Here is a 13,730-nt window from a genome sequence, read left to right as displayed (position 1 = left end):
CAGAGGTATGCACATTAAATCAACTCACAATTATAATATTATATAATTTACTATTTGTACTCTAACTTTGTGTTCCTTTTGTCATGTAGGTTAGTGAATATCGACAACTAATGCATTAAAGAGATATTGCAGCTGGAACATTTTATTATATTTATTAGTTTATGATATTTAACTAAATAAAGTTTTATCGATATTCGGAATAAGCGTGCAAATTGTTCTACCACAAATATTAAAATTGTTATTCAAAGTGTATGTTTCTCATGATTTTGGATTTTTAAATTATCTATTTAAAACTTTTGGTTGAATTACGCCGCAGTTATTTTGCGCAATCTTTACCATAATACTTCTTTGTTCGGACTATGATATTATTATATTTAATAAAAGCACGACATATTTACCATATTCTAATTACTATCACACATTATCTAAGTAATCTAGTACTTAGATTACTGTTTTTACTTTTCTTTAGTTGTAGAAATCGTACAAGTTATTAAACTTAAGATATAAAATATTGATTGCAAATATAAAATTTGTAAGTCCTCAATCAACCTTAAGAATGATGTAATTGCAACAAGAGAGCTTTTTCATTGTTCAGCCAATAAGATCCATAATATAAATACATAATATTAAATTTGGAAAGGCTTTTGAAATCAGATCACATCCAATAATATAAATAGCTACAAAACCAAATTTCAAGCACAATAAACCATAATATTAATACATCATGTACCAGATAGAAATATATTGATCACATTGATCCAATATGAAATGTAGTGTAGATTAAACAAACTATTCGATAACTATATCAAATATCAAGTCTTCTTGCTGAAAAGAAAAACCAAGTTATCGTCTATTTATAGCCCATTATCAGTCACAAATTGGTTCCATCCAGCAGAGAATCGAGGTAATCCAGTAGAAGACAATATCTTTACATTCCAGGTTAAAAGCCCCATCCTCAAAGTTACAGTTTCACCACTTATCCATGTCCTACCATTTGGTTGTACAACTGCTGGGATATACTGAAAGAAAATATGTCTTTGTTATATCAATTAGCCACAATATGAGTAAAAATTATATTGTATTTGCAAAAAAAAGTCTAGGTAAATTGATCGAGTAATGTAACAATACCGCTCCGTGACATGTGTTGTTCACATTTGAAGCAGTGTTGCGATGAACTCCAATCCCAGGAGTTCATCATTTTCCTGATCACTTATATTATGTTCTGAAACATTATCAGCTACGTCTTCAACATCCATATCCAAGTTGTCTTCTACTTGCTGAATTCCTTCTTTAGGAACTTCTGCAGCATGATCAGTGTCAACTGTAATATTCATATGAACAATTTCTTCTACTTCCTCAATTCCACCTGGAAGCTGTTCATTAATATCTATGGAGAAGTAGCAAAAGGTATTAATATTATTATCGTGGTCACCCGCGTTTCCATTATTACCGTGTGACTGCATAGCTTCATTAACTACTATAATTTTTTTAAAAAAATTATCTGTCTAAAAAATTGGGGTCCTAATCATCAGAAAAATAAAATGGTATTTAGTATTTAAAATAGTACCATTTCTTGAAGAACAGCTGACCAGAAGTTTCTCATTTTTTAAACTATCAAAAATGACAGTGTCAAACTTCCCAAATCCTCTATAAGTAAGCAACATAAAATCCTTCCTCTCGAATATTTTGTCATTTACTAGCTCCAGTATATCAGAAATATTCCCTGTGGATTCAGAGTACTGACAATTGTATATCTTTCCATTCTGCAAGATCAATTGTACTTTTGCAGTAATCAACTTTCCAAAAGAGTTGTGAAATTTTTCTGGTATGACATGTCACAAGCATAATAAGTATCGATAAATGACAAAATTACTCTTAATAGAGAAAGAGATACAGATCATAGTGTGGGAAAGTAAGTATTGCTTAATTAAAAGCTTACTATTACTCCATAGTCTATTGCATCGCCAATACCGAATATCATGAATTTGCAACCAATCCCAGTTATTATATCTGCAAATTAACTGTTGGTATCCGATTTCAGTCATAATGAATAATGAAATTTAAAATTATGTATCCTAAAATAAATATGTAAAAGCTTTGTATAAATGTGCAATTACCTCTACAAGTTGAATGCAATCGGGAAACGACTCTTGCAGAATTATAATCCACTTCAATTGCATCAAGATTTAGTGCACATACCATAAATTGTCTAAGGCCCTCATGTGTGAAAATCAGAATTGTAGCCGAATACCGTCTAACTTCTTTCAGGAACCATGTAAGGTTTACAAAACTATTTTCCTCCACTGAATACTTGACATGAATTTCACGACCACTTGGGAACCGAAGCCAAACATTTTTTGGTATCACACTTGCAAATGTTGCGGCCAACTTCTCAGGTAGTTTCTGTATAAATCAATTAAATTTTAAACACCAATTATTTTGAACCATATTCGCTGCAAACTAAAAATTGCACCCAAAGTTAAGATATGAAATTTGTACAACATTAAATGAAAAATGTACCACTACATTTAGTGCATAGTTATCGGATTTAAGAATGACGATAAATCCTGGAAGCTTGGTTTAATTACAGGATCATAATACTTTTACATACATATTTTAAAAGAACAAATAACTCCATTCTATTAAAACTGAATATGATCACATACCATCTTATGTTTCTGCTTCAATCTCTGATTTTTTTGTGTAATATTTCCATCCTTTCTTACTAGAAATAAATTATAAAATTCCTGCAATGGATCGATATCATTGTCTTCTTCCATTAACAGAATTTCTCCTCTTTGGCCACCAACAAATTCATGTTCCACCTCCATATCTATAAAATTGTAATATAGAAATATCAGTACAATAATTCTAACTTTAACCTTCATCAGATTTTGCCACATTGAAATGTATCAAACCTTCATCAGAATCTAAATGAATCTGTAGAAACAAATCTCTTCCTGTGATCTTTTTTCCTCTAATACGCCTTTTTAAGTAATCAACCTCAAATCCATCTTTCTGAAAAATCCTAGCTGAAATGATATTGCTATCATCCATAGTAAATACAAGTGTATCTCTTTCGCGCAAATGAAATATCACTAGCACATATCCAAGGCAATAAAAATATCCATTTGACGAGTTGTATGAAACGAAAGATTCATGCCCTCCAACCCGGATTTTCTTTATCGTCTGGTGCTTTTGACTGTATTTGTACCACACCAAACTTGGTACAACCTTGGAAAGAAACAATAAATAATTTTATTTTTATGAATTACACATAAAAGCAAAAATATGCACGAATGCACAAACATATAATTATATATGCTCTTCAATTTGATCACAATGGAAACTACTCACAAATCCTCCACATGCCAGAGTATCTTTAGACACAATTTTCAAGAATGATTTTTCTGCCAACAAGTTTCCTGCCCCACAAAAAATTGATAAGTTTCTCCTATTGTACAATTTCCTTAATTCATAAATAATTTATATGTAGAAATTAAAATATTTCACTTATGACATTACCTCTATCGAGATCTTTAGCATAAACTTCATGTTTATAGATGCAAACATTCACATTGTTCACATTATTAATATCATTATACATTCTATACAAGACAATAGAATCTCCAACTCCAAGTCCTGTGTCTGATATAAAATCAGCCCATCCTTTCCCAAATTTGCATTATCCTCCAATCCTCTCCACCTTGCATTTCCATTCCTTAGTAGTAAACCTCAGACTGACAGAGTTCCCATTTTTCAAGTTTTTGTAGAAATTCTCCGTTCCTGGCTTCAGTGTCTGACATATATACAAATAATTGGACAATTATACACCATATACCAACTGATATGAAAGTATGAATTTCAGCTGATATGAAAATAAATCCAAAATCTATCATACCAGATCAATCGTATTTTCTTGCAAGTCTGTGTTATTTATGCAGATAAGGTAAGATTGTCACACCCCCAACTTAAACAGCAAAATAAATATAGCTATTACATCATTTTAATGAAGAATTCACAACCAAAATCCAAGATCTTACAGTTTAGGGTTTGGAACAGCCCAACACTACCAACTATTACATCTGATTACAAATACCGAGTCCTCACACAACTATTATTACTTATTCTACCTGCGCTCGAACATAAGCATCAGCATCACAGGTCTTACGGGCAGTCTGCTTGAATCTAACCATAGCTGCTAGCTGTAATATCAGGGTAAAGTAAGAAGTGAGCCAAATGCTCAACAAGTGCTAACAGTACGACACAAAACATAAATTGAGATATACTTTTAAGAATGACAATGGAAAGACATAACCAAAGGTAACGAGAGATAAAACTATATGAGATGGCATCATTTTGCTTGCATCAAAACAATGTTAAAATCATGTCTTAATCAAAATCATTTTATGACGCTACGGATTACAGCCGGTGATCAGCCGCGAAGTAATCCCGAACCTCGCTGGGTTCTAAAACATTAATGGGAATCCCTAGGCAACTTTTAAGCCTAATATAAGTGTGGAAAGGACTCGCGTCTCAGTCCAGATCCACCATTCAAGAAAACATTTATCCCCCTTTGGGACTGAAAACCCACATTTTATTTATTTCAAAAGCTGATGCCGAATTGTAACAAAATCTCTTTTAACAGTAAACATTTTTATCAAGGATTATAAATCAACTCAAAACACGGGAAATATGGTACTAAATCTCAGAGCCATGATTCACAAAACTAAACTCTATTAGGGTAACTGAAAGGTTTTCATGTACCAAAGTTTGGACAAGGGAATTTAGTGAGGCTATTGGATATCATGAAAGGAAGTGCCAAATTAGGCTTAAAGCAATGGTTTCTCATCAAGGTTCAAGTGCTGGATCATCAAGAATCTAAGCTTTATGAATACTAAAGGTGTTAGGGTATGAAGAATGATTTTTAGCTCAGGATATATCAGAATTGACAAGCTTTAGGATAAGAAAGAGGCTATCAATCAATGAGGAATCAAGCTGGTAAGTATCTGACTATCAGAATTCAAAGTAAGGTTCTATAGGGGTTCAAGTATCAGGATGAGATATTAATACTTAGGAAACATCAACATGTTAATCAAGAGGATCCATCAAGTAATATATCAACTCTTCATTTTATCATGGCATTAAACTATCATGAAAGACTTTTGAACTACTTGCAATACGTACTCGAGGGTTCATGGCATCTCTATGTAACTCAAAGATAAATAAAAGATACGCTTGATTTAAATATATCAAAATGACTCAGGATAATTGCATCAATATATAAGAACTATTTGTAGTAAATACGAAGGTCAAGTTGAATCACTTGCCTTGAGATAGGCTGGTCTGGTCTGACTGGTAGGAGCAACTGGAGCTTCACTCGACTTTTATGGCAAGTTTTCCCTCGTCTCGAGATCCTACATAAATAATAATAATCCTCATTATAATATATTCTTACCATCTTAACCTATTTACAACCCGAAATTAAACACGGATGGCACTTAGGCCTATATGCACTTAATTTATATTCTCCTTTAAATTATAATTGCACACACATAGCCACATATTCACATATCATATATTAACACCAAATAACACCATATATATCATAATGCAACACTAGGCTTGGATGATCTCGACTCACCACTTAAGCCACTTGGTCGCTAAACTAGACAAGGTCTTCTAATTTTGGCTTCCTAACTCGATGTGCCTTTCCTAAATTATCCAAAACCTATTGACCCTCACTTGTGCCTTTTGCTCTACTGACCTTATACTATCTTACAACTATGGTGGTCGACCTAATACTCACTTCTAAGTGTTCTAAAACTATGTGATAAGTGATAGTGCTCACTGGTGCAAATTTCAGAATGACAACTATGGTTTCTTGAGTACATTAGACACTCTTAAACTACAAGTTTTCCTTCAAAACTTTTACACAAGACTCTCCTGACCTAAGGGCATCTCACAAGATTGATGTGGCTCAAGGGCCTGGCTTGGGCCTTCTTGGGCCTAAGCTAAAAGTCCAAGGTTCCCCTGCTTTTCTGGGCAGAAAATGCCCTGACTTGAATTAACTTGTGACGCATGGTTCTAACTCATATCCTATGAACTATGGTTGGAAAAACTTCTCTGACACTCCCTCTAACTAAGGCCCAACTGGGCCTAATGAGGGCCTACCCATGACATGGTCAAATCTCCCTATTTCTAAGTTACAACAAAACTGTCCCCTGCTGGACAGATTTTGTGATTCTACTTGTGCACCTAACCAAATGACATGCAAAACTCCAACCAACTCCTAAAACCTTTTATATAATCCCAATAATAACTTCTGGTAGCTTGGGCCTCAAAGTGCACACCAATAATATGGTCAAAACTCACTCTAAACCTCAGGGTGCTATACTGATTTTTCTGCAGAATCTATAACTCTCAGTTTCCATGGTTTTGACTTGACAAACTCAACTAACAACAACTCAATACTTAAACCAAGACTTATACATGGTGATCTACTGAAATAACTCCCTTATTCTCAAAATAAACTTCGGTGAGATCATCCATGCCCAAAAACAACAACATGCAACCAAATATATAACATGCAACTCATGGAAAGCACATAACAAGATTTCGGCTAGGCATAAAGTTTTAAATGCTTGCAAAATCGACTTGCACCTAATATTCATCCTTAATAATCATGAAATATAACTTCCTTTAAGTATTAATAAGAAATTTATCATGGAAACAATCTATTTTAAGCACACATATTTCGAATTTATAGATTTTTAAACATAACTACATGATTTCGAAAAGAGTAGCATGCAAAACATAGTTGATCATCATTTTAATGTCTTAAAACTAACATGCATGGCTAAACATAAATATATAATGAAATTTCAGTAGCATGCAAAGGATTTTAAAGCATGATATCTCCATAAAACACTTAGTTAGCACATATACATAATATATCTCATAGAGAGCTCTTGAATTCACAAGAATCAAGAGTTTCTCTTTGGAGATCACATAAGAACTACACATGCATCCATGGAACTTCAACTTCCAAGTCTCAAAACACTTGGAAATGATATAAGATGAATGTAGGTAAAAGATTTACACTTGGAAAGATGAAGAATGAATTGAAAAATGGAAGGGGGTGGGGAATTTTGGCCTTCGGCCGAGAGCAGGGTGGGAGGGGGAAAAGGAGAGAAATTTGTGGTGTGTTGGAGTGTGGAATGAGAATGACTTCTCCCACTTTGATTTCTTTGTTTTATGCTATTTGGTTTACAAATGATGAGTGGAAGTGAGAACTTACAAAAATGTCCCTTGGTTAAAGTTAGGCCATTTTGCATGCAAGGCTAAGGTAGTAATTTGGTAATAATCAAATGAGTTAGTGGGGTTGGAAAAGTCTTGTTTGCCCTTTGAGAGAATAGAAGGGTGATTTGCATGCATGGTCTCTTATGTAATTTGATAAATATGACAACTAAAATTTATAATGATTTATTTTTATAAAATAAAATACAAGTTCAAAAATTATAAAATTTATATCATAAAATAACTTGGATTTTTAGAGACTTTATAAAATCATTTTCAAAATTTGTGAACAAAATACCTTTTAAAAGAAAATTTTTCCAAAGCTTAGAATATTCCTTATAAATCAAAAATAAAGAAATTAAATAAACTCTTGCTTTGAAAAATCATATACTACACAAAGCAAATTTATAATGCAGAAATTTTCACTCACACTAGCGTACAATCATTGAATATATTTTCATTTGACTTTAATATTATACCCAATCCACAAATAATATTACATAAAATGCCGGTCATAACATCCTCTCCCCCTTAAGGGATTCTGTCCCCATAATCTAAGAGAAAAGATGAGGATGCCGGGAACGCATATCAGACTCTAACTCCCAAGTCGACTCTTCGACCTTAGGGTTCCTCCAAAGTACTTTTACTAACTTTACTGACTTATTTCTAAGACTCTTTACTTGCCAGTCGAGTATTTTAACCGGTTGCTCCACAAATGACAGGTCTGCCTGAATTTCTACAGGTTCATATTCTATCACATGGCTAGCGTCAGGATTGTACTTCTTAAGCAACGACACATGGAACACATTATGCACATGTCGATACTGAGGTGGTAAGGCCAACTCGTAGGCTACCTTTCCCACTTGACTCAAAATCTCAAAAGGACCTATGTATCTAGGTGCTAACTTCCCTTTCTTGCCAAATCTCATCAACCCTTTTCTAGGTGACACCTTCAGCAACACAGCTTCGCCAATTTGGAATTGAACGTCCTTACGCGCTGGATCCACATACTTCCTCTGTCTATCTTGAGCAGCAAGCAACCTTTTCTGAATTAACTTGACCGAATCATGCAACTGTCGTACCAAATCTGGGCTGAGAATTCTTCCTTCTCCTACTTCATCCCAACTTGTTGGTGATCTACATTTTCGCCCGTACAAAGCTTCGTATGGTGGCATGCCGATACTGGAATGATAGCTGTTGTTGTAAGAGAATTCAATCGACGACAAATGGTCGTCCCAACTTCCTGTAAAATCGATTGCACAACTGCGCAACATGTCTTCAATTGTTTGAATTGTCCTTTCACTCTGGCCATCAGTCTGCGGGTGGTACGCCGTGCTCATATTCAACTTCGTGCCAAGACATTCCTAAAATTGCTTCCAGAATCTCGAGTTAAATCGGGGATCTCTGTCTGAAACTATTGATACTGGTACTCCATGCCTTAGTACGATTTCGCGCACATACAGATGAACTAACTTGTCCAGTGACGACTTCTCATTTATTGGAAGGAAATGCGCTGACTTTGTAAGACGATCAATTATAACCCATATTGCGTCATGCCCGGATTTCGTTCGCGGTAGTCCCACTATAAAGTCCATAGCGATATTTTCCCATTTCCATTCTGGAATCTTCAGGGGCTGAATTAATCCGCTTGGTCGTTGATGTTCTGCCTTTACTTTCTGACAAGTATAGCACTTCGCAACCCATTCTGCCACGTCTCGCTTCATATTTGGCCACCAAAAGTTCTTCTTTAAGTCTCGATACATCTTGGTGCTTCCCGGGTGGATTGAAAATTTCGAATTGTGGGCTTCATGGAGGATCTCATTCTTTAATTCAGGTACATGGGGAATCCATATTCTGGATGAAAACCTTAGTATCCCTTGCTCATCTCTTTGAGTATTAATCTCCTCTCCAGATAACTGATTCTTCTCTTTTTCCATTACTTCCTCTTGACACTTCTTTATCTTTTCCACTAGTGTTGGCTGAAAGGTCATTGCACGACAAACTTCCTCGACTTTTCCATAAGCACAAAGTTCCAATTCTAATTTTTTGATTTCTTCAGTTAACTCTTTTGATGTTATCATCATATTCAATCTCTCCTTCCTACTCAGAGCATCGGCCACTACGTTCGCCTTTCCAGGATGGTAATTTATCGAGCAGTCATAGTCCTTGATCAATTCCAGCCATCTCCTCTGCCTCATATTGAGCTCTTTCTGAGTAAAAATGTACTTTAAACTCTTGTGATCCGTGTAGATTTCACACTTCTCTCCATAGAGGTAATGTCTCGAGATCTTGAGTGCGAACACTATGGCGGCTAGTTCCAAGTCATGCGTCGGGTACTTTAACTCATGCGGCTTCAACTGTCTTGATGCATATGCGATCACTTTACTGTGTTGCATCAACACACAACCCAAACCCTTATGTGAAGCGTCGCTGAATATTACAAAATTCCCTTGATCATCTGGAAGTACCAACACCGGAGCTGTTACCAACTTCTGCTTTAACTCTTGAAAGCTATCTTCACATTCTGCACTCCATTCAAACTTTTGATTCTTTCTGGTTAACTTGGTCAATGGCGTGGCGATCTTCGAGAAATCCTTGACGAATCTTCTATAGTATCCGGCCAATCCTAGAAAACTTCGCACTTCCGTAGGAGTCTTTGGCCTCTCCCAACTCATAACTGCCTCAATCTTTGTCGGATCCACTTTAACTCCCTCATTTCCAATAACATGCCCCAAAAATTGAACTTTCTTTAACCAAAACTCACATTTGGTGAACTTGGCATACAACTTCTCTTGTCGGAGTATCTCCAAGGCTATCCAGAGGTGCTGCTTATGTTCTTCTTCCGACTTAGAATAAATAAGGATGTCATCAATGAATACCACGATAAATTTGTCCAAATACTTCTTAAATACCCGATTCATCAGATCCATAAATGCGGCCGGAGCGTTGGTCAATCCAAACGGCATTACTAGGAATTCATAATGCCCATATCTGGTCCTGAATGCAGTCTTAGGAATATCTTCTTCTTTGATCTTTAATTGATGGTATCCCGATCTCAAATCAATCTTTGAAAAGCATTTTGCTCCCTTCAACTGATCAAAAAGGTCATCTATCCTTGGTAGCGGGTATCGGTTCTTGATCGTCACCTTATTCAACTCCCGGTAATCTATGCATAGACGCATACTCCCATCTTTCTTCTTTACAAACAGAACAGGTGCTCCCCATGGTGACGTACTTGGTCGTATCACTCCTTTATCCAATAATTCTTGTAGCTGGCTCGCCAACTCTTTCATTTCTGCTGGTGCTATCCTATATGGGGCCTTTGAAACTGGTTCCGTGCCTGGAGCAAGGTTGATCTCAAACTCAATTTGTCGATCTGGTGGTAAGCCTGGTAGTTCGTCGGGAAACACATCGGGGAACTCACTAACTACAGGAATATCTTCCATGCTGAGGCTGCCTCTCTCTAAATCCACTACATATACCAGGAACGACTCACAACCTTTTCTAAGCAACTTCTTAGCCTGAACGATTGTAAGAAATAGTTGCTATTGCCTCTGCCCCTTAAATACTACCTTCTCTCCACTCTTCGTCTTTAAATACACTCTCTTGGTCTTACAATTTATCTGAGCGCTATTCTCTCCTAACCAATCCATTCCTAAAATTATATCAAACTCTCCCAACTTGAAGAGTATCAAGTCGGCTGAAAACTTATATCCCGAAATATCGATCTCACACTTTGGACAAAATTGATTTACAGGAATCTTCTCTTGGTTCGCAATTACCACATTTACTACCTCACTCATAACCATTTTATCACATTGGAGCTTATCAACAAAAGATTCTGATATGAAAGATCTTGTTGCTCCCGAATCAATCAATACTTTAGCTTTGACATTATTGAGTAAAAGTGTACCTGCTATCACCTCAGAATTCTGAACAGCATCTTTCATCTTTAGATCAAATGTCCTTGCTGTTGCTTGCGGGGTTGGTGCGGGTGGTGGAGGTAATGCCAATACCTCAGCTGGCACGCTTGCACTGGTACTTGTCACGTTCATCAGAGCTTTGACTGGTCCTGTTGCCTTACACTCCCTAGCCATGTGTCCAGTCTTCCCACACTTGTAGCACGTAACTCCTGGCTTCGGTATCTTGCACTCATTTGCCAAATGTCCCTTTTGATTGCACCTATAACAGGTCATGCTCAGCTTATTGCATACTCCGGGGTGCCTTCTTCCACAGTGCTTGCATTCCGGTCTCTGGAACCTGTTTTCTCCAACTTGCTCTTGGCTTGCCTGGTTGTTCCCTTTTGATTCTTGCCTTTTGCCCAAATTTCCCTTCTTTTAAAAATTTCCGCCCTTCTGGAAACCAATCATCTTTACATTCCGATCTTGCGAACTTCCAGCTTCAGACTTTTCTCCATAAAATGGAACCTTCCTCTTCTTGTTATCCCTCTCTTTCCTTGACTGCATCCCATTATTCTCAATCAGAGCAGCTTTCTGTACTACTCCTGCATAAGTTTCAAGCTCAAACATAGCCACCCTATCTCTGATCCACGGCTCCAATCCTTGCTGAAATTTCTTTGCTTTTTCCTCCTCAGTGCTGGTATACTTTGTCACAAACCTTGACAACTCAGTGAACTTCTTCTCATACTCCAATACAGTCATGTTCCCTTGCTCCAACTCAAGAAATTTTAGCTCCATCTGATTCCGCATGTACTTAGGGTAATACTTGTCCAGAATTAACTTTTTAAATCTCTCCCAAGAAACCCGCTGAGTGACTTCCATAGCCTTTACTGATTCCCACCAATAGATGACTTCTCCCTTCAAGAAGTAAGTAGCATACGGCGTCTTCTGATCGTCTCCTAACTGTACCAACTCAAAAGCCCTTTCCATCTCCTTGATCCATGTGTTAGCTATCACTGGATCAGTGGTATCATGAAATACAGGTGGATTCACATTCTGAAAAGCTTTGAAAGTGACAATTTGTCTAGGTGGTACTGGTGGTTCAGGTGGTTGGTGTGGCTCACGGTTATCTTGGTTTTCAATTCGTTGTTGAAGAGTTAGTTGTTGTTGATCTATAGCATTGGTTTGCTGTTACAAGGTTTCCAGTAGTCGAAGAATATTTGGGTCTGTGGTGAAAGTGGTTGTTGGGTTCTTCTTTTTGGGAGGCATGATCCTGAAATAAGAGTTGTGTCAAAACAGATATGAATGATAAAATGATTCGAGGGTATCGCATGGCATTCTTATTTTCATATGGGGTCAAGTTTCCAAATTAAGCAGATATGATGATAAAAACATAAAATAACATTTGAGAGCAAATGGAACAATAGCACATAATTATTGAAATTTTAAAGGTCACAATACATAGGATTGGGACATAGTCTGATTCTAGGAATAACAGGCTTATTTAAAGGAAAAACGGAAACAACTGGGGATTCCATAAAGTCTGATAGTACAACAACATGAAAGGTAAATGGAAAGAACTAAGGCTCCACTCCATCTGAACGGGGCTTGGTAGTCTTTTCCTCTCGAAGCGTCTTCGCAATGCTCTGGAGCTCATCCGCCACCATCTGAATGACATACTGGCTGGTACGGTCCCGGTGCGCTGGCATCTCCTCAAGCTTAGTGTTGACGTACTGAACCAAGGTCTCAAGTCTCGCAGTCATCTGCTCCTTGGGCTTCCCTTCATAGTTTCGGCTATCCGGATACACGTTCTTTAGTCGGTCTATCAGTTGGTCGTACTTGCCCTGAAGCATGTCGAACTCGCGCCTCAACTCAGCATACACGGAGAAAGCAATAGTGTCGTCCGACCTAGAGGATGACGAGGAATGCGCCCTTTGCTGACAACCAATAAGAGGAGTATTAATAATAATTTACTTAACCTACTCTCTCGCATAATATCTATAACCTACACACAAATCCTATAACCTATTTGGGCTGTCCAGAGATTCTAAACCGTAGCTCTGATACCAAAACCTGTCACACCCCCAACTTAAACAGCAAAATAAATATAGCTATTACATCATTTTAATGAAGAATACACAACCAAAATCCAAGATCTTACAGTTTAGGGTTTGGAACAGCCCAACACTACCAACTATTATATCTGATTACAAATACCGAGTCCTCACACAACTATTATTACTTATTCTACCTGCGCTCGAACATAAGCATCAGCATCACAGGTCTTACGGGCAGTCTGCTTGAATCTAACCATAACTGCTAGCTGTAATATCAGGGTAAAGCAAGAAGTGAGCCAAATGCTCAACAAGTGCTAACAGTACGACACAAAACATAAATTGAGATATACTTTTAAGAATGACAATGGAAAGACATAACCAAAGGTAACGAGAGATAAAACTATATGAGATGGCATCATTTTGCTTGCATCAAAACAATGTTAAAATCATGTCTTAATCAAAATCATTTTATGAC

The sequence above is a fragment of the Apium graveolens genome, chromosome 3 (assembly GCF_009905375.1).
Source record: "Apium graveolens cultivar Ventura chromosome 3, ASM990537v1, whole genome shotgun sequence".
Classification (NCBI taxonomy): domain Eukaryota; kingdom Viridiplantae; phylum Streptophyta; class Magnoliopsida; order Apiales; family Apiaceae; genus Apium; species Apium graveolens.
The sequence above is the reverse complement of the archived record's forward strand: the minus strand, read 5'-3'. Positions refer to the sequence as shown.